This window comes from Stegodyphus dumicola, chromosome X1, assembly GCF_044657685.1.
Source record: "Stegodyphus dumicola isolate Sdum_Otavi_A_Nest chromosome X1, ASM4465768v1".
In the NCBI taxonomy this organism is placed as follows: Eukaryota; Metazoa; Arthropoda; class Arachnida; order Araneae; family Eresidae; genus Stegodyphus; species Stegodyphus dumicola.
In genome coordinates this window covers 8,791,742-8,806,634 of record NC_140780.1, presented here as the reverse complement: position 1 = coordinate 8,806,634, position 14,893 = coordinate 8,791,742, and the positions used below count along the sequence as shown (strand labels likewise).

At 30.1% G+C, this 14,893-nt stretch overlaps 1 long non-coding RNA gene across 1 annotated transcript; it reads left to right on the top strand.

Moving 5' to 3' along the window:
• Positions 1–5,342: 5,342 nt before the first annotated feature.
• On the top strand, positions 5,343–14,083 carry LOC146993081 (uncharacterized). The gene is made up of 3 exons (XR_015038459.1): positions 5,343–5,673; positions 7,914–8,031; positions 13,855–14,083. It is a non-coding gene; the product is annotated as an uncharacterized LOC146993081 (long non-coding RNA).
• Positions 14,084–14,893: the final 810 nt, after the last annotated feature.

The window sequence follows — 14,893 nt, the reverse complement described above, 5'->3', positions numbered from 1 at the left end:
TGTGATAGGAAATGAAACAATTGATGTGAAACGAAAAACTTAGTTTATATAAAAAGAGCAGGTCACGTAAAATCTGCTTAACAGAAGGTACAAAATTAAAGCCTATTAGCAGGTTGCAACCAACGCAAAATTTTCAAGTTCTACGTACATCTGAAAAGCAAATGTATGAAAACATTTCAATATTAAAGAAATTAGTTCATTCTTTCCGAGCAACAATTAAATTCATAAATATATTTTTTTTTTATTGCTGAAACAGGAAACAAAAACTTTTGACAGCAAGTTAATACGTATGACCTCATGATTTAAATTTAATGTAATACGACAACATTTTCTCAGAATTAACGAAGCACTAACGTGGCAATAATATATCGTTTCAATTGTACTAACCGGAAACAAAAAGTTGTGAACAGTAGCTATTTATTTAAAATGCTAACATTAGCGAACAATTTTCGACATACAGTAGAGTCACATGCAATCGCTTGCTTTCTTTAGCGTCCGAATATGACCTTCTATAATAATACTAATATGCTTAATGCTTGGCAATGTTATTTTTATTTCATATTTTGTAAAACTTACAAATTTTTTATTAACAACCTCTACGATGTGAAAGCGAGCAATGGCGACACTTCTCGAAGTAAAGCAGATTTTTATCTCCAGCGTGGAAGACTGTTGCCACTCGGAAAAATGACGGCGAAAATTGTCGTTTTCACAGTTTTTAAAAACCTGATGTGTACACCACATGACTTCCTTGCACGGAATATTAAATTATACGCATTTGTTCTTGTATTTCAAATTGGATTGAATTAAATTTACTTCGTCGATAGTGCATAAACCACAATAGAATAACCGCACTCTTTAAAATTCACTATATTTGTTTACCATTGCGACACTCTGGCGCTAGGTACACTTAACAGCGTTACATTTCGTCCATATTATAATTCAGAATACATATAAATTTATATCATTTGAAGAATAATCTAATCGTTGCCACATGTTCTGTTCAAATACCATAATAAATTTAAAACGATGTGTAAAAGAAATTAAGCAAACAAAACAAAAAAGAAACAGTTGTTCACAGACGATTCGGTATTTCTCATTCAATTAATTCAGTTCTCACTTCCCCACAAGGCAAAAATACATAAATACTCAAAATATCTTTATTAAAAATTACGAAGTAAATATGAAGCACTTATTTCCTCGAATAAATTCCAGAATGGATTAAGCATGATTTAATTCGCAATAATAAAAGGTGATGTTACTTTATTGTTTCGAAGCTTAGTTTATCTAGATTGGCAACAAGTCCACTATTCTGCTAAGTTTCAAACGTAAATAAATATGGCTGCTATAGTTAAAAAATTAGGCTTAGCTGAACTTAAACAACTTTTAAATTGTTGATTGATAACTCCACAAATATTGCATGAAGATTTACTAAATGCATAAAAAACCTTAACAGGAAGATAAAAACAACATAATTCTATCATTTTTAAAGCAAAAGATGCGCAATTTACAAATATATAAGAATAAAGAAACTGAGATCACTGAGCCGGGTAACAGAGTATATATATACATATATTTATATACTTTTGGTGCGGCCGATTGCAACCAAAATTCAAGGTGCACATCTACATGTTATAATAGTCCTACGTACAAAATTTCACCGCTCTGAGGCTACTCGTTTTAGAGTTATGCGAGATACGTATGCACTCTTCAGAATTCATTTTAAATCAGTTTTATAATTGTTTTTTTTGGGGGGGGGAAAGAGTCCTTTATTCTGTCCTTGCTTGTGGATGTCACGCAAAAACATCATTAATTGCATTGGATAGCGATCAAAATCGGTATTTTCGTTGAAATACGATACCCGAAATTTTTCGCGATTACAATACTTCCTTTTTACTTCGTACAAGGAAATGAAAACATCTCTGCTAATTAAAGTCGTACGAAGATGAGAATAGTCGAACTGGCTTGCCACGATTTTTTTTGTAATCCGAGAGTAGTTCTCTCGCAATTCAACTCCCCGCCGTCCGGAGGAGATAATGCCACAAACAAGCAAGCAAACAAACGTGCATAGCTTTTAATAGTACAGACGATTACTTTTAAAAGAAGGTAGATACCGATGTTAAATATGTAGTACATCTAACAATATAGGAGGAGCGGAAGATGATTATTCAATATTTGTGAATCAGAGTAAAATTATAGTGAAAATGCAACAGAATTCGATGATGTGCATGAAGATATAATGGAAGACAAATATGACGAATATGCTGCAGTTACAGAAATTTAGCAGCCACGTTACTTCGAATTTCACTCATGCTTTTTATTCATACTCCTAAGACGTAAAATTAGAGAGCGCATTAAATTGGACACGAATATTTTCACATTGTAACCAATCATTTAATATAAACTCTGCTGCTAATACTGTTGGACTAATTCCAACAACAAGGGTGCCCTCTAGTAAGTAGGAAGAGAAGGACTTCAGGAAAAAGCCAAATGTTTAACCTGATAGGTTGTTTCAGACTCCTGCTCTGTAATTTTATTAAAGTTAAATGTAATGTCCGTGTCTAACTTGAACCTGCCAATAAATAAATGTTACACTATAAAGCACTCTTACCTCTCTGACCCTATCCAGAACGACCTTGTGCCTATTTAAGTAAATAAAAGTAGTTCTTAATTTTGAATACCTATTACAAAATCGTTTTTACAGTTTCCTAGTTTTAAATAATACCTAGCTTAAACGGAAGGGTGAATAAATTTCTTATTTTTTTTTTCAATTTTCCATTTTTTAATCCAAACCAACAATGTAGTCGATATACATATCATACTCACAGCATTTATTACAGTTTGTCTTTCAGTTCATAAATAAAGAAATGCTTTGAGCTGGATAATTCTTAGCAAAAAATACAAATAAATGTAATTTATTAAAAAGGCTGCCGCTGTGTATTTAAAATCTGTTTTCTTTTTTTTTGGGGGGGGGGGGTTATCTCCTCTGGGACGGCGGGGAGTTTCGGGAGAGGTACCCCGGGATTCCAAAAATTCTCGGGAAAACATTTCGATCATTTACTTCTTCCTACGTCTTTAATCAGCCGAGGTATTAATTAAAATCTCAAAAACCACCAATTTTCAAATTCAATTTTTCCGAGTGGCAACAGTTTCGATCCCTGGAGATAAAAATCTGCTTTACTTCGAAAAGTGTTGCCACTGCCTCCTTGCAAATTGTAGAGTTTCTTACTAAAAATTCGTAAGTTTTGCAAAATATGAAATAAAAATAGCATTTCCAATCATTAAATATATTATTATTATATAAGATCATATTTTGACATTGAAAAAAAAAAGCACGCTATTGCGTGTGACGTCATTGTTTGTCGAAAATGTTTCGTTAATGTCGGGATTTTAAATAAGTATTTGCTGTTGGCAGCTTTTTTGTCTCATGTTAGGATGATTGATACCATATGTTATTGCCAAATTTCTTTATAAGTAAAAGCTGTTATATTACATTAAATTCAAATCTCGATGTCGTACGTATACGTATTAGCCTGAAGTTTTTGTTTCCCGATTTGGCAACAAAAAATTATCTACGAATCGTTCGCTGCTTTAAAAGAATGAACTGATTTCATTCATACTGATACGTTTCTAAGCATTTTCGTTTCAGGTGCACATAGAACTTAAAAATTTTGCTATGTTTGTTAAGTTTAAAAAGGAGCTAATGAGATCAAAATTAATATCTATTAACACTAAATTGCATTTTCAAATGGAGAAACAATTGTATGTATTAAAAGTTTAATTTATGTGAAAATATGTTTCCATACTTTTTACCTTTAATACCTAAAGTGGTTTGTTGAGTGTTATCACGATTGTCAATTTTTAGTGTCTTATGTTTCATTACAATGGCTTAGGCAGAAGTATTCTTTAGAGTGTCGTAAATGTAACTGTTCTTTTGAGTGCCATAAGTTTAACAATTCTTTTGCTGCTTAATTGTTTAACCCAAGAGACGTATATTTTGATTTATAAGTTGTACAGAATCATAATATTTATTTTTTTTTAAATACGATACAAATAGAATTTAAATACGAACTGACGCGTCAGTTACGAATTGAGTTAATACGAACTGAGCTGGGATAGAACCTAGGCAGCCAGACAGAATGTCCCTTCCCTGAGTGAAAATTTCTATCATTTCATTGAAAGTGACCTTATAATATTTCAGAATAAACCCTCGTAACACTAATAAATCTATATATAAATTTTTTTTTAATGTTTATGTAATGCGTGTTTGGTTTTTACAATATTAAAGCTATTATATTACTAAGTCTGTATGTGAATTAAGGCAGTTTAATGTAGAATACCTGCTTCAGTGCTAAAAGTAAAGTATTTGAATTATGTTTTACCGTTCATCTGTTTTCAGCCGTATGCTCTATTCTACAATTTACGGAATTTCTCTTTCTTGGACGTCTCACATAGCTGACAAAATTTCATTCCTATGTTTAGGTTTTATAGTACAATACGTTGAGCATATGTAAATTAGTATATGACTATGATTCCTTCTAAAGAAAAAGAGTATCTTAGTTTTCTTTAATTTTTGGCCAAAATTTTAGTACGTAGGTAATTACAATAGTGCTTCCACGAAATTGCATTTAAATTTTTTGCATCATTTCAAAATGCTGTATCATTCAATGGCATTTGATGTGTTTTGGCTTGCTGTATTAAAGCTGGGCTCGAACCCAGGCAGCCAGACAATATGTTCTTTCCCTGAGTGAAATATTGCTATAATTTCATTAAAGTGGCATAATATTTCAGGATAATTTCTTGTACATTGGACTAAGTGTTCCTCTCTCATGGATAAAAGTAAGTAAAGAACTTAAAAATAGTACAGAACTTAAAAATAGAAACGGTTCTTACGTTAAAATTCTGAATGAAATATTTCTTTTATGGTTTATGACTTTTGTTTCCAAGATGTTCTTTGAAATTTGTTTTTAGAATGGTGTTGTTGAGCCCTTTCTAAAAAAAAATGATTAAAAGTATATATGTATAGCTCTTTTAATGTTAATATATTGCGAGTTTGATTCTTACTCTTTTTTGATCTGTTATGTCACTAATTCTGTGTGTGAATTAAGATAGTTTAATATATATCACCTGCTTCAAAGCTAACAGTAAAGTTTATTTTGTTTATTTGTCATTTAAAATTGCCTGCTTCTTGTCTTTTGGTGCCATCTTTTTATCAGAGCTGAAATTATTTACTCTTCTCGAAGAGCATTATCCCTTTTATTCTGTGTATCCGTAATAACTGTCTAATTTATTGTTCATGTTGTACCCATACATTAAAAACCCTCTTTGCTTACTGTACTTCTGTCGTATTAGGAAATTCATTTGCTTTTCTATCGACTGCAGTGAAGATTTTATTAACAATGTAGCACGTTGCTGGAATTTAAAACAAAGAAGGCTACTTTTGAAGTTTTATATATTAAGAAACAATATTAGATATTTCTGTTTGTGTATAATTATTCTTTAATTTCAAAGTAGTTAAAATCTAATGATTGCTTTTTCCCCCCATTGGCCTCTTCTAGTGTAATTTGTCATCATTTCTGTGCACTCTTGGATTGTAGAACATGATATCATGAAAAAAAAAGAACGAGGATGAAAAGAATGGAGAAATAGTGCAGAGCAAAAAGACATCTGTGGCTGGTAATTTTTGTTTTATATTAACTTTATTTCCACTAGAAATGCTTGAATGTTATAATTTGTACACTGCATTTCCTCTGCGAGTTTTTCTTTCCCTCTGGTACATGCAATGTTACGGTTAATCCATGCAGTCGTTCTGATGTTTGTTTGTTATCCTCTATCTGAACATTGATTTTAACAAGTTCGTTGTTGAAAATCCTCTTTCACATTTTTTAGTAGATCGAAAGCAGAAATTTAGCTTTTTAAAAGTTTAACAGTTCATGATTTTTCTGATCTAGGACTATTCAAATGGCTTTTTGTGATATTCTTGATCTTAATTAGGATGGAAATCAGTTACTTCCATTTCTAGATCAGTAGAATTGTTATTTAACATATTTGCAATCTTTTACAATTTTTCTTAAATACTAGTAATATGTAATAGGTTTGAACTGAATGAAGTAGTTGGCCTAATTTTAAATACACTCAAAACATCTAATTGAGAAACTAACTTAAGCTCGATGAGATTTTCCAAATGTTTGTTAGTTTTCTTATATTTCATGCTTTAGTTCTCGAGATTTTCAAAGTGGCAAAAATGTATATTCCTTATATTTGTGTAATATTTTCACAAAATTAATTTGATTTAAAATGAATTTATAATACCTTTAATTCAAAGACTTGAGTTTAGTTCTCTTCTTCCCCTCAAGTTTAAGATTTAGTTATTATGTATGTAAGAATGGCTAAATCATAAAACCAGGTATGTTCAATAATTTCTTTATAAGTTTCTTTTCTGGATTTTTAAAATTCTTCTATGAAACTTTTGTAACAAAAGCTGGGATGGAACCTAGGCAGCCAGACAGAATGTGCCTTCCCTGAGTGAATATTTCTATCATTTCATTGAAAGTGACCTTATAATATTTCAGAATAAACCCTTGTAACACTAATAAATGTATATAGATTTTTTTTTAATGTTTATGTAATGCATGTTTGGTTCTTACAATATTTTGAGCTATTATATATCTAATTCTGTATGTGAATTAAGACAGTTTAATGTAGAATACCTGCTTCAGTGCTAAAAGTAAAGTGTTTAAATTATGTTTTACCGTTCATCTGTTTACAGACGTAGGCTCTATTCTACAATTTACGGAATTTCTCTTTCTTGGACATCTCACTTAGCTGACAAAATTTCATTCCTATGTTTAGGTTTTATAGTACAATACGTTGAGCATATGTAAATTAGTATATGACTATGTTTCCTACTAAAGGAAAAGAATATCTTACTTTTCTTTAATTTTTGGTCAAAATTTTAGTATGTAGGTAATTACAATAGTGCTTCTACGAAATTGCATTTAATTTTTTTGCATCATTTCAAAATGCTGTATCATTCAATAGAAATTGATGTGTTGTTGCTTGCTGTATTAAAGCTGGGCTCGAACCCAGGCAGCCAGACAATATGTTCTTTCCCTGAGTGAAATATTGCTATAATTTCATTAAACTGGCGTAATATTTCAGGATAATTTCTTGTACATTGGACTAAGCATTCCTCTCTCATGGATAAGACTACCTAAGTAAAGAACTTAAAAATAGAAACGTTTCTTACGTTAAAATTCTGAATGAAATATTTCTTTTTTTGTTTATGACTTTTTTTTTCCAAGATGTTCTTTGAAATTTGTTTTTAGAATGGTGTTTTTGAGCCCTTTCTAAAAAAAAAAAAAATCTATAAAAGTATACATGTATAACTCTTTTAATGTTAATATATTGCAAATTTGATCTGTTATGTCACTAATTCTGTGTGTGAGTTAAGATAGTTTAATATATATCACCTGCTTCAAAGCTAACAGTAAAGTTTGTTTTGTTTATTTGTCATTTAAAATTACCTGCTTCTTGTCTTTTGGTGCCATCTTTTTACCAGCGCTGAAATTATTTACTCTTCTCTAAGAGCATTATACCTTTTCTTCTGTGTATCCGTAATAACTGTCTAATTTATTTATTTCATTGTTCATGTTGTACCCATACATTAAAATCCCCCTTCACTTACTGTACTTCTGTCGTATTAGGAAAATCATTTGCTTTCCTATCGACTGCAGTCATGATTTTATTAACAATGTAGCATGTTGCTGGAATTGAAAACAAAGAAGGCTACCTTTCAAGTTTTATATATTAAGAAACAATATTATATATTTGTGTTTGTGTATAATTATTCTTTAATTTTAAAGTAGTTAAAATCTAATGATACCTTTCCCCCCCCCCCTTTTGGCCTTTTCTAGTGTAAATTGTCATCATTTCTGTGCACTCTTGGATTGCAGAACATGATATCATGAAAGAAAAAGAACGAGGATGATAAGAATGGGGAAATATTGCAGAGCAAAAAGACATCTGTGGCTGGTAATTTTTGTTTTATATTAACTTTATTTCCACTAGAAATGCTTGAATGTTATAATTTGTAAACTGCATTTCTTCTGCGAGTTTTTCTTTCCCTCTGGTACATGCGATGTTACGGCTAAATCCATGCAGTCGTTCTGATGTTTGTTTTTTATCCTCTATCTGAACATTCTTTTTAACAAGTTCGTTGTTGAAAATCCTCTTTCACATTTTTTAGTAGATCGAAAGCAGAAATTTAGCTTTTTAAAAGTTTAACAGTTCATGATTTTTCTGATCTAGGACTATTCAAATGGCTTTTTGTGATATTCTTGATCTTAATTAGGATGGAAATCAGTTACTTCCATTTCTAGATCAGTAGAATTGTTATTTAACATATTTGCAATCTTTTACAATTTTTCTTAAATACTAGTAATATGTAATAGGTTTGAACTGAATGAAGTAGTTGGCCTAATTTTAAATACACTCAAAACATCTAATTGAGAAACTAACTTAAGCTCGATGAGATTTTCCAAATGTTTGTTAGTTTTCTTATATTTCATCCTTTAGTTCTCGAGATTTTCAAAGTGGCAAAACGTACATTACATTATGGTAAAAATGTATATTCCTTATATTTGTGTAATATTTTCACAAAATTAATTTGATTTAAAATGAATTTATAATACCTTTAATTCAAAGACTTTAGTTTAGTTCTTTCCTCCCCCTCAAGTTTAAGATTGTTATTATGTATGTAAGAATGGCTAAATCATAAAACCAGGTATGTTCAAATTTTCTTTATAAGTTTCATTCCTGGATTTTTAAAATTCTTCTATGAAACTTTTGTAACAAAAGTTGGGATGGAACCTAGGCAGCCAGACAGAATGTCCCTTACCTGAGTGAATATTTCTATCATTTCATTAAAAGTGACCTTATAATATTTCAGAATAAATCCTCGTGACACTAATAAATGTATATACATTTTTTTTAATGTTTATGTAATGCGTGTTTGTTTCTTACAATATTTTGAGCTATTATATATCTAATTCTGTATGTGAATTAAGGCAGTTTAATGCAGAATACCTGCTTCAGTGCTAAAAGTAAAGTATTTGAATTATGTTTTACCGTTCATCTGTTTTCAGACGTAGGTTCTATTCTACAATTTATGGAATTCCTCTTTATTGGACATTGATTTTTAACAAGTTCGTTGTTAAAAATCCTCTTTCACATCTTTTAGTAGATCGAAAGCTGAAATTTGTCTTTTTAAAAGTTTAACAGGTCATGATTTTTCTGATCTAGGACTATTCAAATGGCTTTTTGTGATATTCTTGATCTTAATAAGGATGAAAATCAGTTACTTCCATTTCTAGATCTGTAGAATTGTTATTTAACATATTTACAATCTTTTACCATTTTTGTTATATATTAGTATTATGTAATGGGTTTGAAGTGAATGAAGTAGTTTGCCTAATTTTAAATACATTCAAAACATCTAATTTAGAAAGTAACTTAAGCTCGATGAGATTTTTCAAATGTTTGTTTCAGTTTTCTTATATTTCACGCTTTAGTTCTCGAGATTTTCAAAGTGGCAAAACGTACATTACGTTATGGTAAAAATGTATATTCCTTATATTTGTGTAATATTTTCACAAAATTAATTTGATTTAAAATGAATTTAAAAGACCTTTAATTCAAAGACTTGAGTTTAGTTCTCTCCTGCCCCTCAAGTTTAAGATTTAGTTATTATGTCTGTAAGAATGGCTAAATCGTAGAACCAGGTATGTTCAATAATTTCTTCATAAGTTTCGTTTCTGGATTTTTAAAATTCTTCTATGAAACGTTTGTAACAAGAGCTGGGATAGAACCTATGCAGCCAGACAGAATGTCCCTTCCCTGAGTGAAAATTTCTATCATTTCATTGAAAGTGACCTTATAATATTTCAGAATAAACCCTCGTAACACTAATAAATGTATATAGATTTCTTTTAATGTTTATGTAATGCGTGTTTTGTTCTTACAATATTTTGAGCTATTATATTACTAATTCTGTATGTGAATTAAGGCAGTTTAATGTAGAATACCTGCTTCAGTGCTAAAAGTAAAGTATTTGAATTATGTTTTACTGTTCATCTGTTTTCAGACGTAGGTTCTATTCTACAATTTATGGAATTCCTCTTTATTGGACATCTCACATAGCTGACAAAATTTCATTCCTATGTTTAGGTTTTATACTACAATACGTTGAGCATCCGTACATTAGTATATGACTTTGATTCCTTCTAAAGAAAAAGAGTATCTTACTTTTCTTTAATTTTTGGTCAAAATTTTAGTCTGTAGGTAATTACAATAGTGCTTCCACGAAATTGCATTTAAATTTTTTGCATCATGTCAAAATGCTGTATCATTCAATGGCATTTGATTTGTTTTGGCTTGCTGTATTAAAGCTGGGCTCGAACCCGGGTAGCCAGTCAATATGATCTTTCCCTGAGTGAAATATTGTTATAATTTCATTAAAGTGATGTAATATTTCAGGATAATTTCTTGTACATTGGACTAAGCATTCCTCTCTAATGGATAAGAGTACTGGTAATTCTTGTTTTATATTAACTTTATTTCCACTAGAAATGCTTGAATGTTATAATTTGTACGTCCCTTTTAACATGTTGCTTTATATTGGAGTTTTACGAGTTATTAATTTTACACGAACGCTTCACATTATGCTTTAATGTTTAGGGTAGCATTTATGGATTAATTTCTTAGATTTTGAATTTCATATTGAAGTGTCTGAATTGGTGCTTTCTTCATATTGTAATGTAATATTCGAAGTGAGGCGGAACTGTTAATCACACTATAAATATCAGAAGTCTGAGATTTCTTAGAGTTCTGTTGCTTCGTAGTGGTTTCAAATTTACTGCTGTAGTGTAATTTTTTCCCAAGTGGCCTCCTTTCGCATTACGAGAGGCTAAACATTTTCCTCTCTGTGTGGCCTAATATTTTCCCTGTCCAATGGGGTCTTCTCTTCTCAACAGGTCAGTGTAATTGCACTGCCTGTGTATAAACGAATTTTGTTTCAGTTTTTTTCCTAATTTCGAGTCTCTCTATCAAGTGGTGTTTCTCTTAAAAGCCATTGAAAGTTAAATGTTGAACAAAAAAGAAATGTGAATAAAATTTAATTAGTACTCGTAAAGAAAGTTAGTGGAACCAAATTGTCTTCTGTTAAGGCTGCTCAAAATGTGCTTTTTCTTAGTTGTTTTAAGCATACTTTATTATATTTCCCCCTTAATCTGAACTATTTTGTCATATTGTGAAGTTTTATGAACCAATTTGCGAAGATCTATTTAAAATTGATTCCATAACTAAATTTAAATTTAACTTTTCTAAAGTTAAATTCTGCAGATTAACTTTCAACTTTGTTTTGAAAAGCACTCTGAAAGTTTCTTTTGGACTTCTTTCCATTCTCTTGGCAAATGCATGACAGAATTATTTTTTGAAAAAGCTGATGTCTTTTGCTTATAATAATGACTGATGCAACTGTAATCGTGTCGCTCTAAAGAGCACATGTTTCCCAGTAGTTCTTTTAAAGTGTCCTGTTTTTTCTTTTCTTGGGTCAATCTCCACTAAAAGATCAGATGTTGCTCTTGTGTTATTTAACAATTCCTTCATCTTATCTTCAGTTAAGAGCTCTTCTTCGTAATGAGCGCTTTTATTATCAAGGGGTTTTATAAGCACACAATTCTTCTTTTGTAATTTTCTGATTCATTGTTTGACTTCTCTGTCTTTCATATGTGAAAATTCTTCGGCATCCTTTGCTTTTGAGATTTTAAGATTTTTTAAACTTCATTCTCAGTCGATGGAAATTATTTAAAGTAGGAGATAAATTCTTTCCGGTGTTGATGGATAGATGTTGAACCACGTATGAATGAAATTCCAGCTTAAGCTCTTTAGAAACTAACTTAAGCTCGATGAGATTTTCCAAATGTTTGTTTCAGTTTTCTTATATTTCACGCTTTAGTTCTCGAGATTTTCAAAGTGGCAAAACGTACATTACATTATGGTAAAAATGTATATTCCTTATATTTGTGTAATATTTTCACAAAATTAATTTGATTTAAAATGAATTTATAATACCTTTAATTCAAAGACTTTAGTTCACTTCTCTCCTCCCCCTCAAGATTAAGATTTAGTTATTATGTCTGTAAGAATGGCTAAATCATAGAACAAGGTATGTTCAATAATTTCTTCATAAGTTTCGTTTCTGGATTTTTAAAATTGTTCTATGAAACTTTTGTAACAAAAGTTCGGATGGAACCTAGGCAGCCAGACAGAATGTCCCTTCCCTGTGTGAAAATTTCTATCATTTGATTGAAAGTGACTTTACAATATTTCAGAATAAACCCTCGTAACACTAATAAATGTATATAGATTTTTTTTAATGTTTATGTAATGCGTGTTTTGTTCTTACAATATTTTGAGCTATTATATTACTAATCCTGTATGTGAATTAAGACAGTTTAATGTAGAATACCTGCTTCAGTGCTAAAAGTAAAGTATTTGAATTATGTTTTACCATTCATCTCTTTTCAGACGTAGGTTCTATTCTACAATTTACGGAATTTCTCTTTATTGGACATCTCACATAGCTGAGAAAATTTCATTCCTATGTTTAGGTTTTATAGTACAATACGTTGAGCATCCGTACATTAGTATATGACTTTGATTCCTTCTAAAGAAAAAGAGTATCTTAGTTTTCTTTAAGTTTTTCTCAAAATTTTAGTATGTAGGTAATTACACTAGTGCTTCCACGAAATTGCATTTAAATGTTTTGCATCATTTCAAAATGCTGTATCATTCAATGGCATTTGATGTCTTTTGGCTTCCTGTATTAAAGCTGGGCTCGAACCCGGGCAGCTAGAAAATATGTTCTTTCCCTGAGTGAAATATTCCTATAATTTCATTAAAGTGACGTAATATTTCATGATAATTTCTTGTACATTGGACTAAGCGTTCCTCTCTCATGGATAAGGGTACCTAAGTAAAGAACTTAAAAATAGAAACGGTTCTTACGTTAAAATTCTGAATGAAATATTTCTTTTATGGTTTATGACTTTCGTTTCCAACATGTTCTTCGAAATCTGTTTTTAGAATGGTCTTTTTGAGCCCTTTCTAAAAAAGTATAAAAGTATATATGTATAGTGTACCATACAGTAAAGATTAGCCACATCTTCATTTACTACTGTTACAACATAAAATATACTTCTTTGATAGATTTCTGCAGTTAAATTCAAAAATTTAAAATTGCATATTGCTTATCATGATCAGATTTTAGCTAACAATTACTTATGTGTTGTCAGATAAATGCTACCAGATGCAGTTAATTATTTTTTACTTGCCAGTCTCATGAGACAAGTTTTTTTTGCTTCTGCAAGACAACTTTAGTTTGTGTTGCAAAATAAATTCATTCTCACTCTTTTTGGACTTGCCTACACGTTAAATTTAAAATTGTTTTATGATTAGGTAAGATGTGATTATCATAATTTTGTTTCTCTCTTTATCTTGGCAACTTTATATATTGATTCGGTATCCAGGTTACCTACCAGTGGCTGATTGATAAAACTGCTCATATGTTCAGCTCGTGGTTTGAGTTTATTTTCTGACATAAAAATTTTGAAAGGCATCCCCCATGTTTATTTTACTATAATTGAATAATCAAATAATTGCTACTCTGTTTATAGGTACTAAATGTTAAAATATTTTAAATGCTTCCTTTAATTTGCATTCTAATAGTCATTTGTTTAAATTTAATTATGGATTATATTCACATATAGTAATTGTGAGTGTTTTTTTTTATTTTAGGTGCTGTGAAAGGCAATGGCAGAGATCCAGTTTATCAAGATTTCTTATATACATAAGAATACACGGATATAAGATTGTTTTTCAGGAATTCAAATAAAATGTGATAACTTGAATTAATAAAAACTATTTTGAATTTTGAAAAGTGTTTTTCATCTGTTAATCATAATATAGTGCCATATAAATTTCTGAATGTGTTTATTTTTCATCCAAATAAATAGGTTTACAAAAATTTGTCATATTAATAGATATTGCAGGATTTAGCATTATTATAAATATTTATTATAGCAGATTTAGCTGAACTACTTTTTTTAGTCTCTCTGCAGATGAAGTCACAAAGGTAAGTATGCAAAGGTAAGATATTTTTCTGTATTCCCCATTAAGTAATTTTATCTGGTAAATTACCATTACTTATATACTAAAGGTGAAAGAATAAGCTTTCCTTGAAAATACAAAAATTTGTAGACATTTCAAAAAATTGCTATACGTAAAAAAGTTCTTAAATTGCGAAACTGAAAATGTTATATATGAAATAGTTCAGAAATATAAATATTTTCACTATTTTTTAACTATAATTCACTGCATTTGTTATATATAATCACAGTTTAAGGTAGCAGTGCTTTTCTCACTGTGATTTCTCATGTATTTTGATTCATAAATCCACGTATTTTAGTTTCTCTTTTGAGACCGAATAAAAAATGAACTAAATATTCTCGTTGACATTGAGAGTTGAATAAAAGCTCACCTCAAAGTAAAATGAATTATTAAATGTATGGAAAATTTTACATAGCATATATTGAGCAGAAAGAGTAAACTGAATATACTTAGAAGTATTAATAACTGGTAGAGTTGATTGCAGAATAAAGTGCCTTAATTGCATGGTAAACAGTAGATCTTTTGGAGTTTTTCTATGTTGCGTAAAATGCAGATTTAAATTTTTGATATTGATTGTCATATAAATGGCAATTACTGTTTTATTTTGCTCAGAAATGAATGGTTAATAATAAAATTATGGATGAGATAACCTTTAACATGTGCTAGA